At 35.3% G+C, this 12,615-nt stretch overlaps 1 protein-coding gene and 1 non-coding gene across 2 annotated transcripts in view; one reads left to right on the forward strand and one right to left on the reverse strand.

Annotated features, from left to right (window-relative positions):
• Positions 1-12,615, reverse strand: part of ZPLD1 (zona pellucida like domain containing 1) — a 289,906-nt gene that overhangs the window by 60,326 nt on the left and 216,965 nt on the right. The window contains exon 7 of the mRNA XM_073804283.1: positions 7,228-7,366. The gene's annotated coding sequence lies outside the window, so the exon portion shown is untranslated. The remainder of the gene's footprint in view (positions 1-7,227; positions 7,367-12,615) is intronic.
• On the forward strand, positions 4,794-4,866 carry TRNAG-UCC (transfer RNA glycine (anticodon UCC)). Its single transcript has one exon. It is a non-coding gene; the product is annotated as a tRNA-Gly (tRNA).

The following is a 12,615-nucleotide window of genomic DNA, read 5'->3' on the forward strand; positions in this document are numbered from 1 at the left end:
TAACAAAGTTATAGTCCTGGTTATATCCAGGGTTAGGAATATAAGACATAATTTTAAACACAATTTTTCAGCTCTCTCTCATAAACCAAAATGGTCTCTGGGATCTGAACCATCAGGCAAGCTCTAGATGGCTGTGGGCCACAGTAGGCAAGGTAAACTGCCCTTACAGTGGATCTCAGACAGAAGTAAGTGAGGGGAAGGAGGTGAGCAGAAGGAAGGAGGTGAGCAAAAGAATGTATTATTGTGGATGAGACTGCAGACAGTGTTTCATTATAACTAGTACAGCAGAAGCTTTGGCAAATTTAAACATAAATCCTCAGAGTCACGGAGATCCCACCTCTTCAGACTACTTTGGTAAATAGTCTATCAAGAACAGTATGAAAACCAGAGCTCATCATAACATAAATGTCTCTGACCCAAAGAATTACACAAAAGGTGTCACCCAGCAATACATACTTAACTGCTAAGTGAATTTCAATGGGTGTTTAGTTTGTTCCATTCATTGGATGACTCCATGAAAAAGATAACATATAAATGGGATTTGAAGAAAAGTAGGGATTAGATCTTTCAAAAAGTTAAATAATCTCATTTTCTCCTACATGCAATATTTGAAAATCTATACAAATTAACTGTCTTCACTAAACACAAATTAAAGCAATGGAACAAAGAACAGTTTTGTTTTCAAGCTATCTGCACACCCCTTGAGGGTTTTACTGACCCCCTTAGGAAGACGCTATAACCCACAGGCTGTGCTGAAAATCATGGGTTTAGATTAGAAAAACCTTTTTAAATAACTATTGTGCTAGTATATCAGTTTAGTGGGTCAAGAATAACATTTCTCATGAAATAGAATAGTATGGGATAGTATAGGATGTAATGGAATAGATTATTTTTGTAAAATGTTTATGTGCTATACATGTATGGATGGATGTGTGTCTACTAGATCACAATGTAAAATATCTGACTGTGAGTTATAGTCAAAAGTTTGAAACCCACCAGTTTAGAATAAGGTAGAAACATGGTACATATGGGCTAAATGTCCCTACCCACAAACAAGTTTTGACTGGCCCCATGAAAGAAGCAAGCAAAAGGTTAATAATGATATAATCTATGGCTAAAGAACAGGGAGTGGGCCATAGGAAGATCAAACTCCTAGACCTGCTTCATTGCACCACACTCACTAGCCACGTGAACCAATTGATCGTAGAGATGAGCAGCACAAAATAAGACCATTTAAAAGTATCAATATAAATATCACTGTTCAAAACTTCATGTTCAAATCTCTAGTTATCTCTCTGCTACATGAGTGAGATTCATACAGTTTGTGGATTTTATATAAGAAATCATAGACTATTTCCCTCTTGCTCTGTTAAACTGTCAGAAAGCTACTCTTTGAAAGTAGGTGTATGCTAAAAAAATTAAAAGATCATTTTAACTTTTAATGGAAATAAGAAGGTGTGTTTAAATTGAAAAATATCTAAAAAAGAAGTCATTTCAAAGCCAAATAAAAAAATGTGGGGTTAATATTTTGTATCCATGGCAGAGTTGTCTGAGTTAATGTGAGGAGTTTCAAGAAATACAGAAACACAAATCTCTCCCTCCAGTGATTCTAATGAGTAAGTATCCAGGGTTGAGAACCACTGAGACAGAAGAATAAGGTTTTGCTACAGCTGAGATTCCATTTATGGTTGTCTTTTTTTCATTGGTAAGCAGATTTTTTTTTTCTTCACCATGGCTACACAACAAGAGTCTGAAAATAGAACCTCCAAGGAAGGACAATGCTACCTGAATCTACAACATGGCAGCTTCTGTCCACATAGTCAGCCAATCAGCAACATAATACATTTATAAAACTACAGAAAATGAGTTAAGGCTAAGTTTTTGTTGCTTTGATATAGTTCTGACAAATAAAGTGAAAAATATTGAATCAGAAGCAAAACATTTATAGGAAAAGAAGTAAGGAATTTTCTTTCCTACTGAAAGACTATATCCTCTTGTGTCTCTTCTCTGGTCAAATGAAGTAGGATTTTACTTTCCCTTAAATAATCATGACACTTCACACCATGGCTGATGGATCCTACAAATAGACTGCTTCATCTTATGTCCCTGATCAAAATCTTTCATCATTTCTAACACCTTCCAGGAGAAAACCCAACTCTACATGACATAGTAAGAAAAAGCTCCCAAGATGAGATTCCTACTTACCCACCCAAACTCCCACCCCCAACCTACACACTATACTTTGTATAGTTCCCAAAGATAAGAAGTTATTTTACACACCCATGCCTTTGCTCACTTTACTGACTTTGTCTGGAAAGCTCTTCTTTCCAACTCCACCCTCTCCCTACAGGAACATCTCTCCATTCAGCCTTTCAAGAATCAGCTCAAGCACAGCTCTTCTTTGAAAATATTCCTCTATCAAGACAACTGTTCTTGTTTGTTGAGATATTAAATTGACCACTGACTCTTGTGTGTTACCACCAGAGTCTGTGCATCATTCTATAATAACAGTTCTAAAAATGTTTTACACTTAGATCAAGGTTTATCAAAGTCAGCACTACTGACATTTTAGACTGGATAAATTCTTTGCTGTAGGATTTTTTTTTTTTTTTTTTGCGCTACACGGGCCTCCCACTCTTGTGGCCTCTCCCATTGTGGAGCACAGGCTCCGGACACGCAGGCTCAGCAGCCATGGCTCACGGGCCCAGCCGCTCCACGGCACGTGGCATCTTCCCGGACCGGGGCACAAATCTGTGTTCCCTGCATTAGCAGGCAGACTCTCAACCACTGCGCCACCAGGGAAGCCCTGCTGTAGGATATTTTAACAGCATTGTAAGATGTTTAATAGCATCCTTGGCTTCTACCCACTATGTGCCAGAAGAACTCTGCCTCAAGTCATGACCACTTCCTATCTCCAGATACTGCCAAATGTCTCCTGCAGTCAAAACCACCCCAGTTGACTAAGATGTGCATCTTTGTTCTCCCCTAATAACCTGTAAGTTTCATGAAAGCAAGAATGTTATTTTCATCTTTGTATTTAGGACTTAGCATAGTGCCAGGTCCACTGTAGATTCTCAAGATATTTTTGTTAAAGGAATGACTATCTTGTTACAAAAGGGATACTAACACACTATCAAAATGTAGAAGATCAAGCATATAGACATCTATCCTGATCATGATAATGCTTTGTTTTTTTTTTAAGGATTACATCACTATTGAAATTAAAATTTTCAATATCATCAAAACATCACTTAAAATCCTCAAATCCATCCACCCATCACTAGAAATCATTTGTATTGATTTTTATGTGGTTTTAATACAAACAAAAATGAGATTTGGGGTCTAGAACTTGACTTGAAATTATATCTAGGTATATAAAACTCTCGGAGTAAAAATTGCTTGAATATAGTTGGTTAAGTGATTCTGTTTTTTAAAAAATGCTCAGCTAGTATTTTTACGTTCTCTGAATAGCTTTAATTAATTACTTCACTTTTTAAAAAACGTTCAGGGAGTATTTTTATGCCCTGTAAATAATATTTTCAATTTTTAAAATTTTTACAAACTAAACCCCATCAAAGTTAAAAATAGTCCCTTCCTAAGTCTACTTTCACTCCAGTAACATTGATGGAACACATTTCTATGATAGAATTGATAAAGCAAGGAATTTTAGAAGCCAGAAATACATTACTTTAATTTTAAATACTTATTCTAAAGAAGTTCCTAAATAGAATTGCTGTGCCAGAATTCAAATATGTGAGCCCCAATATGCATAATACACAAATACACATAAGTTTTTCAAATGTATATATTCTATGGATAATGATTTAAAATCTCTAAAAGATTATTTTAAAAGCTATCAATTATTTTAACTTCTTATATCCAAATTATTATTAATTACATTTAAAATAGAAAGAAAAGTTAGCCATGAATTCTTTCCAATTCCATAATATATCTTACCTAGAGATAAATTATTTAATTTGAAAGTACAATTCATGTAATGTACAAAAGATTTTCATTAATGATGGTGTGTTCAGAAAGAGACAGTGTGGTTATATGAACTCTGGCTATTTATCAGATAAGCATATTTGAGCAAATATTGTATTTTAAATTCTAACAATTTGACAATAAGTGGTCTTCATTCTTATTTTCTTATTTTCTTATTTTTCTTATTTTCTCTAATGATGTAATTTCATACATCATATATGTATATATAGTCATTTCATATTAAATGACTATAATGTTATTGAAAGTTTAAAGTCAACCTTATTTTATAGAGAATCTTAACTTTGCAAATAAAGCCACTGACGTTTTCATTTGGTCTCAGTTCCTTTTAACCAAACTAAAAATATCTTGTGTATTCAGCATCTGAATTTTTCACGCTCACAGCAACAGAAATAACAAAACGTCATATTAATCTATCTTTAACGTCATTGTTCTTGAGGCTTAGCAACTGCTTTTTTTCTTCTTCTTCAAAGTTTGGCTCTCTATATTCTAAATGATTTTTGGTCACTTTAAAAAAATCCGTAAATATCCAAGTATATAATTCTGCTTTTTATATTTTTTGAGATACTAGTACATATAACCCACTGCAAGTTCTAGAAAACTAATACTTTAAACCAGGGCTCAGTAAACTATGGTCTACAGGCTGAATTCTACCTATCACCTATTTTTGTATGGATCATGAGCAAAAGCAGTTTTCACATTTTTTTAATGGTTGCAAAAAGTCAAAAGAAGAATAACATTTCATGAAAAGCCAAAATTATATAAAATTTTAAAATTCCAGTGTCAGGAATTCCCTGGTGGTCCAGTGGTTAGGACTCTGTATTTCCACTGCAGGGGGTACAGGTTCAATCCCTGGTCAGGGAACTAAGATCTTGCAAGCCACTGTGAGGCGTGGCCAAAGAAAACCAAAACCAAAACTAAAAACCAAAAAATAAACCAAAAAAATTCCAGTGTCTACAAATGAAATGCTATTGAAACATAGCCACACTCACTTGTGCACGTATTTTTCTAAGGTCACTTTTGAGCTACAATGGCAAATAGGAGTAGTCATTACAGAGATCCAAAAAAACTGAAATATTTACTATCTGCCCTTTACAGAGAAGTTTGCAGACCCTGCTTTAAACAATTAGTATATGACTATCACACACACACACATGTAAATCTGGTGAATAGGACACAGTCCATTTCTGAGGGGATTTCTTTCAGCCAATATCATTTTCTCAATAATATATTTTTCTATAAACCTTGGTAAAGGCCATTGGTTATTAGCAATAAAATACTTACTATGATACTCTTAAAATATTTGGAAAAGTACTACTGAACTAGTTGAATTGATCATTTACTTTTTTGAGGTGTTCCTTTCTTCACCTCACCATTAAAGTCTTGAGAGTTTGGAATTCCTATAATTCCCCAGTTGAAATCAAATTAGACATCTAATAACAATCATCAATGACTCTGAATCTGTAAAACTCAGCCTAATGTCTACTTTATCATATCTTAGTAAAGCTGTTATGCCTGGCTCCTAGCTATACAATTTTGTAATGAAGACAAAACACAGAAAACCAGATCAAGTTTAATTTATAGTCTTAACCCAGTTTACATTCCATCTTAAATACAGGAAAAAAAAAAAAAGCCCACGAATTTGGTAAACGAACCAAAAAATTGAATTCCTTACAAGCAAACATTGCTAATAGGTGTTAAAATGATACAAAAGATTATCATTCTCTACTAGTGAACTTAATACTATTCAAGCTTTTGAAAAAGCTACAAAAACATGAATTGTCAGTAATTCTGTTTGATGCCTTAACTAAATAGATAATATTCTGAGCATCTGCTCATGGTTCAAAAGTTACCTTTAAAATAAGATTTCCTAGCAGAAAAATTCAACTTTTTATTGCCTCTGCACATTACTATAGGCCTTCTTTTAAAGAGGGGAAAAAAGCTTTAAAAGTCTTGAAAGGAATGTAGATTTAATATTTTGCATGATTTCGATAGTATATTATGTGACTATTAATAACAATAACTATATTTTATTTTGAGGATATTTCTGAAAATCTCTAAAATGAATTGGACATAGAGCATATTTCTAGGTTTTTATATTTTGCTAAGCATTATAATAATCAGTGAAGAAAAATCAAAATTCATTTAGGGACATTTAAAAATAAGTAGGAGCAATGGTTCAAATAGTAGTTCTAATATGTGCCTCAGAAGAAAGCTAGTAACTGAAAAATAAAATAATAAAGAGATATTTTCTATTATGTATTAAAAGAAATATTAGGTTTTTAACTGAATTCAACTCCTTTGTTGTTACTACCAAATTTATTTAAACTGACAGTTTAGAATTGTTTTTCTTTGGCCCCTAAAACAAATTATAAGAAGCCAATTTAGAGCAGCAAAATAAATAATGTCACACTCCTGAGAACCAAAAAGATTATTATCTCCAACACATGAACCTAAGAAGTGAGGTCTTTTTCTTAACACCACAAACAACTGGTTTTACCAAAGGCAATCTTGGAAAGAAGGAGCCTTAGAGATCACCCAAGAAATGGAAATCACAACGTTTCCTCTAAGTCATGGATGACTTCTCCCAAGTTGTGTGAGATTCCATGTCAATTCAAACAATACTAGGCTCATCATTAAAATAATTTTCATTTAAAAGAAAAATAGATCATAATTATCTTTAATTATCATATAATCTCTGTAATTAGAGATGATGCCATATTCAGCCAGCTTTTCTGGTATGGTAGAACCCTGATAAGAAATCTCAAATATAAATGCCTGTTTGCTTCCATTAATGGAATATTTGTGGGCTAAAGCTGACTGGTGACAGACCGTGGATGGGACTGGAGTCTGGAATACAATGCTGTGGCAAGCCTGTACAACATTTGACCTCAAGCTCTATGCTTAGAATTGAAGAAACCGCCCAAAGAGTCAGTTCTTCCTCCAAATCTAATCAAAATATTTCAGATGAGACTACAATTCACAAAATAAAATTTTGTTTCCACCTTTCTGTTTCCAAATATGGGAAGATGTTTTTCACTTTCTTTTGCTACATTTAATTGCCAGCCCAACCGTTACCCATCACTGGAACCGTACCACCAGAAAAGTTTTACTGGAGGCTGCCTTATGTCGCAAACACGTTATTAAATTAAAATGAATTTTCCATGCTTACTAAAAAGGGAGCATTTGTAGTCACATTAGGTGGCTTCAGTGCTGGGCACTTACCCAAGTCCCTGGTTCTGTGGAGTCAGCTGTCCTCCATGTGCCCGGCTCTGCCGCATGTGACTGAATGTTGGCCTTACCACACTTTTTCAGAAAAGATTTGATCCTTCAAATGGGAGGTGAGTTGCTCATTATGAGAAGTCTAAAAAAAAAAAGCTGGATTTTAGACAAGCAAATGCTTCCACAGGTCCCAGAAGTTTTTGCAAGATTAATCATCACCAACATGAAACTTGAGCTCATCTTTTATAGACTTTTGTTTCCTTCCAACTACATCTCTTTCAATTTTCATTTCATTCCCTTACTCTTTTTTTTTTTCCCTACCTGCTTTTGATCTTCTATTTTACACTGTACAGAAGTCTTGAGTGGTATGTGTGAAGCGAGCCATCGTCAGCCTGCTGGTCTAGAAAAAAATCATAAAGTAAGAAACAAGGCCTGAGATTGGATTGGGAATTAATCTGCATGGTTATCAATGTCCTGTTGTGCTTCATGAAAGATGCCTGGTCTTTTCAATACTACATTTCATGTAGCGATGAAAATGGGATATGGAATATCATCGTGAAAACTAGTTTGATTGGGATAATAATGACTAAGAAGCCATCAATGCGAAAAACCTAACAGGACCCAATTGTGAAGAATGAGCTAGACACTGAACCTGCTTCACAATCTCTGCTTTTGTTTAGAGACTTCCACCAGGCTTTGGAGCCTTGGAATGGGTTTGGATGTCATCTAAGCATTCCACCCCCAAAGCTATTATCATTTCTCATTGAGAAGAAAAGTGGGAAGCTGGGATTTGGGTGCCACAGGGAAAGGTTTTTGAGATACTCTGACCACAGTAAAGCTTTGCTTCATGCACTTCATGCACTACTGTGCTTAGGGATGACTGTGGGGAAGCTTGGAGCCCATTGTATAGATTTATGTTACTTCATCAGCTGTTTAATAATAATTGCTACCTGAAAAAGGACATTATTTTATCAGTAATACCACTAGCTGATACCTTTATAAAATTTCATTTTATTCAATTGGCTTAGGGTACTTTAACAACATTTAAGTTCTCAATTGCTTCTGTGATAGAGGCAAGTTGCCTATGGCTACTGTGAACTGAGATTAAAATCCAAGAGTTCAGCCTTTTAAGATTTCTAGTAAATCCCCTGAACCAAACTCTTTCCCTAAATGGTAAGTGAATTTAAAGCTAATATAACTACTAAAAAATAATAGACAGAGGCTATTCACATTGCGTTTTATCTCCTGTTTAGTATTGAAAGGGAGTTTGGTGCTTTCTACACCAGACAAATTCAGGTTCATGTTTTTCAGGGAAGTGTCAATTCCATAAACAAGCATAGTTATAATACCATTCTCCTCCTGAGTAAATATGAGATACATGAACCTACCAACTTTTTGAATACCATCAATATAAAACTCTTTGTATTTTCTTGATTAAAAACATAAAAACAATTCTAGGAAACTTCTTTTTAGGCCTTCCTAATTATGCTGACAGAACTGCAGCATCATTCTCCAGAGGCTGTTTTACTCCATAATGAAGCTTTTGAGTGAGATGTTTTCAAGCGATGTTTCAGGTTTTACTTTGAACACATCTCTGCCATGTTCTCCACCATTTTAAAAGTTAAATAAAAATGCAACAGCTTCAAGTAGCAATTAATAAATTCTGTCATTTACATAAAAAAATTAGCAGTTTCTATCCTATGAGAAAATGAACATTTCATAAATATTGAATACCATTACACACATACCCTACAAGTTGGTTAGCTAAAAAGAGAGAAATTCCATTAGAGGCTTTCTCAAGGAAAATATAAAATAGTTGAGATAAAGCAGCTGACAGTATTAGTTACTACTTGGCTTTAAAAATGTAGTGAACAGCAATTCCACAAACTTCCAAGGGAAAATTGTATCAGCTATTTGAAAACTCTGAGCCCCTTTATTAAGAGGATTTCTTGTCTTATAGGCTGTGTGAATTGGTTGAATAGTGATTAGTTGTATATGCAACATATGCTTGTATCAGAGAATAATTTAGCCCCATAAAATATTCATCAGTATCTGATAGCATCAGAAGTGGAAATCTGACAGTCATCCTGTCCAGAAAAGGATGTTTCATAATCAGAAAAAGTGACCAGTGCCCTTTAGTACCTAAAAAAGACTGAATTTAGACTAGGAAGGCACCCTGACTTCTGTTTTCTCAAACTAGATGGCTCACTCCCAACTTCCTTTAAAAATCATATAACTAAAACCTCAATGACTGAATTCCTCCAGCTAGAAAATGAAAGTAAAAAGCCCTCCTTGTCACATGGAGCAATAATAGAGCATAGTTAATAAGTCGGTATTTTAGGACCTTGCTTACAGGAGAGTTAGGTTTTTCTGTCATTTAATAAAAGTATCTTTCTGGTGTGGGACATGAAGGTGAGATTTTTGACTTTTTATTATTAGAGTCAAACCTAGAATGATGAAGTTGACATTCGCCAGCACTCTGTGTATTGGGGAAGGGATAAAGGTTGATTTCCACTGTAGTCTCACAGTTATCTCTCAGTGACGGAACTGCTTCCAGGGCTCAGTCTTTGCCCTCTTCACTTCACTATGTACAACTGCGTCCTGAATGATTCCATCTTATCCAGTTTTATAGCACTTATTTTCTAACATACTACATAACTTAACTTATTTATGTCTTCTCCCTCCAGACACATACCTGAATGTAATCCCCACTGTAGGTTCTTCTTGTTCCCTAATGCTTCCCTAGTACTCAGGAGAAAGCCTGGCCCATAAGAGGCACTCGATAATATATTTTGAATAAATGAATGAATGAAGAAAAACAGTGACAAATTACAGAAAATGTATTTGAAAGTGGGGATATAAATATGTTTTTTTCAAAGTTAAAGGAAAAGGCAAATAAGACTAGTTTTAGCATAATTTTCTATTAAAGCAAAGCTTTAGCTTCACAATAAAGAATGGTATTATAAAATAAATATAAGAATTTTGTAGCTCTAAACCTCTGTGCTTGATAAAGTTTGTATCACCCAAATGTTTAGTCTCATTTTCAGAGTTCTTTTTAAGATGGACCTGAGCTCAATATATAAAGGATCTCATAAATATATATATATATATATGTCGATTTTTAAACTTTGATATAATCAGTTAATCCAGCAGCCAGAAACTATCTTTTTTTAAGATTTAATTATTATTTATTTTATTTATTTATTTATTTATGGCTTCATTGGGTCTTAGTTGCAGCATTCAGGATCTTTGTTGAGGCATGCGGGCTCCTCATTGTAGTGCGTGGGCTTCTCTCTAGCTGTGGCACGTGGGCTCCAGAGCGTGTAGGCTCTGTAGTTTGCAGCACAGGGTCTCTCTAGTTGAGGCGCGTGAGCTCAGCAGTTGTGGCGCGTGGGCCTAGTTGTCCCATGGCATGTGGGATTTTAGCTCCCTGACCAGGGATCAAAGCTGCTTCCCCTGCATTGTAAGGAGGATTCTTTATCACTGGCCCACGAGGAAAGTCCCCAGAAAATAGTTTTTGACATCAGAGATTCTCCCCAACAAATTTACTTTACTTTTCATTTTCAGTTGGCATGTAGGCATCTCATAGATGCACCCTAACAGGTTTCCTACTGCAGACCTACATTGTAGAAGTGTTATAGTTTTTTCAGGCACTAACAAAACCAGTTGTAGCCCATGTATTCTTTTTTTTTTTTTTGCGGTACGCGGGCCTCTCACTGCTGTGGCCTCTCCCGTTGCGGAGCACAGGCTCCAGACGCGCAGGCTCAGCGGCCATGGCTCATGGGCCCAGCCGCTCCGCGGCATGTGGGATCTTCCCAGACCGGGGCTCGAACCCGTGTCCCCTGCATCGGCAGGCAGACTCTCAACCACTGTGCCACCAGGGAAGTCCCCCCATGTATTCTTATACACAAAGAAATTGGCTCTATGTCTTAATGGGATTTCAGGCCATGCAGCACTGTAGACAAATTATACATACAGATTCAGCCATACTTGAAAGAGGACCCAAACAAGCTTTACGCATAAGTGCAATCGATTTCCCAATTCAACAAGTAATTTAACCAAATATTTCTAATCTCAAGAGTCTAAAAGCCAAATAAATTAGCCTTGCTTCTTGATCAGCATAAATTGTTGGTTGATAAGTTAGCAAGCAGCTACAGGCTACACTAAAATTTTATTGTATTGAATGTATTATTGTACCACAAAAGGGGAAAATGTTATTAGAGGAATGTTGAATTTATTACTTTAAGACCATCAGTGGAAATACTGGTATATTGTTGCTCATATGTCTCAGGATACTTAAACCTCTGTTTGTTTTTTCAGGTATTTTTAGAGATTCTTCTTATATACAATGTACTAACATATTCTAGATGTTTTCAATGAAGAATTCATGGTTATTACAGTATTTATAGTACTACAGTTTCTTAGTAGTTATTTATTTATAGATGATCAATTCCAGGAACTAGCTTTATTAGGTATCTGGTATTGAATAACTTTAAGAAAACTTTTAAATCATCCTAGATTTATAAGGCATTTCCTTGTTTCTTAGATTACTTAGGCACACTCATTTCTGGAAATGCCTAATCAAAAGCATTAAATTTAAAATAATTGTAAATTGGAGTGCTGGTGCCTATAAAACTGAAATTACTGTATCAGTTCACCAATACAGCCCAATTTGCCAATAAAAGCACTGAAACTGTGGTTTGTATTTCCAGCAAATCTATGTTGAAAGCCACAAACTAGATAATGGTAGGAAAAATTGTTCTAATCATATCACTATTGTCATAATAAAATGGGCCCATTCTTTTTAAAACCAAGGATTCTAAGAAATTTCTAAGCTAGAAACGTAGGCTAATGCAATCGTTTCAACACACATTCGAGGATGGTGGGAGTTTGTTCTGAACTCTTTAGTTAAATTGAGCATCACCTCTTTTCGAAGACAGTAAACAAACTTCAAGGACTACAAGGGCTGGAAGGTAATGTAAATGAGTGATGCAAACTACCTGGTGAAGGGGCACATGGGCACATTGGGTGAGAAGCTGGAACTGTATCCAATTCCAGGGCACGAAGCAATGGCTACACTCTTTCAGGAGACTTTTGCCATGCAGGAATACATTACTCAACATTGCCAGACATTCCAATTTTTCAAGGAAAGAGTAGATCATTTGAAACTACCCACATTTTATGTGCTGTCTCATGTTTTAAAATCATTTGCACATATTTGGACTGGATTAAATCTTTGAGCTACTAGTTTGCCACGTTGTCTAGAAGTCGTAATAGTCAATGGTATTTTCTTACTAGAAAAAAATGAGACAGTTTCCTGTTAAAATCTTGTTCTTTTAGACAGTACTGCTCAATTAGCCAGTAGTGGCATTTTCCTGAGTCACAGAGTGA

The sequence above is a fragment of the Tursiops truncatus genome, chromosome 4, assembly GCF_011762595.2.
Source record: "Tursiops truncatus isolate mTurTru1 chromosome 4, mTurTru1.mat.Y, whole genome shotgun sequence".
Classification (NCBI taxonomy): Eukaryota; Metazoa; Chordata; class Mammalia; order Artiodactyla; family Delphinidae; genus Tursiops; species Tursiops truncatus.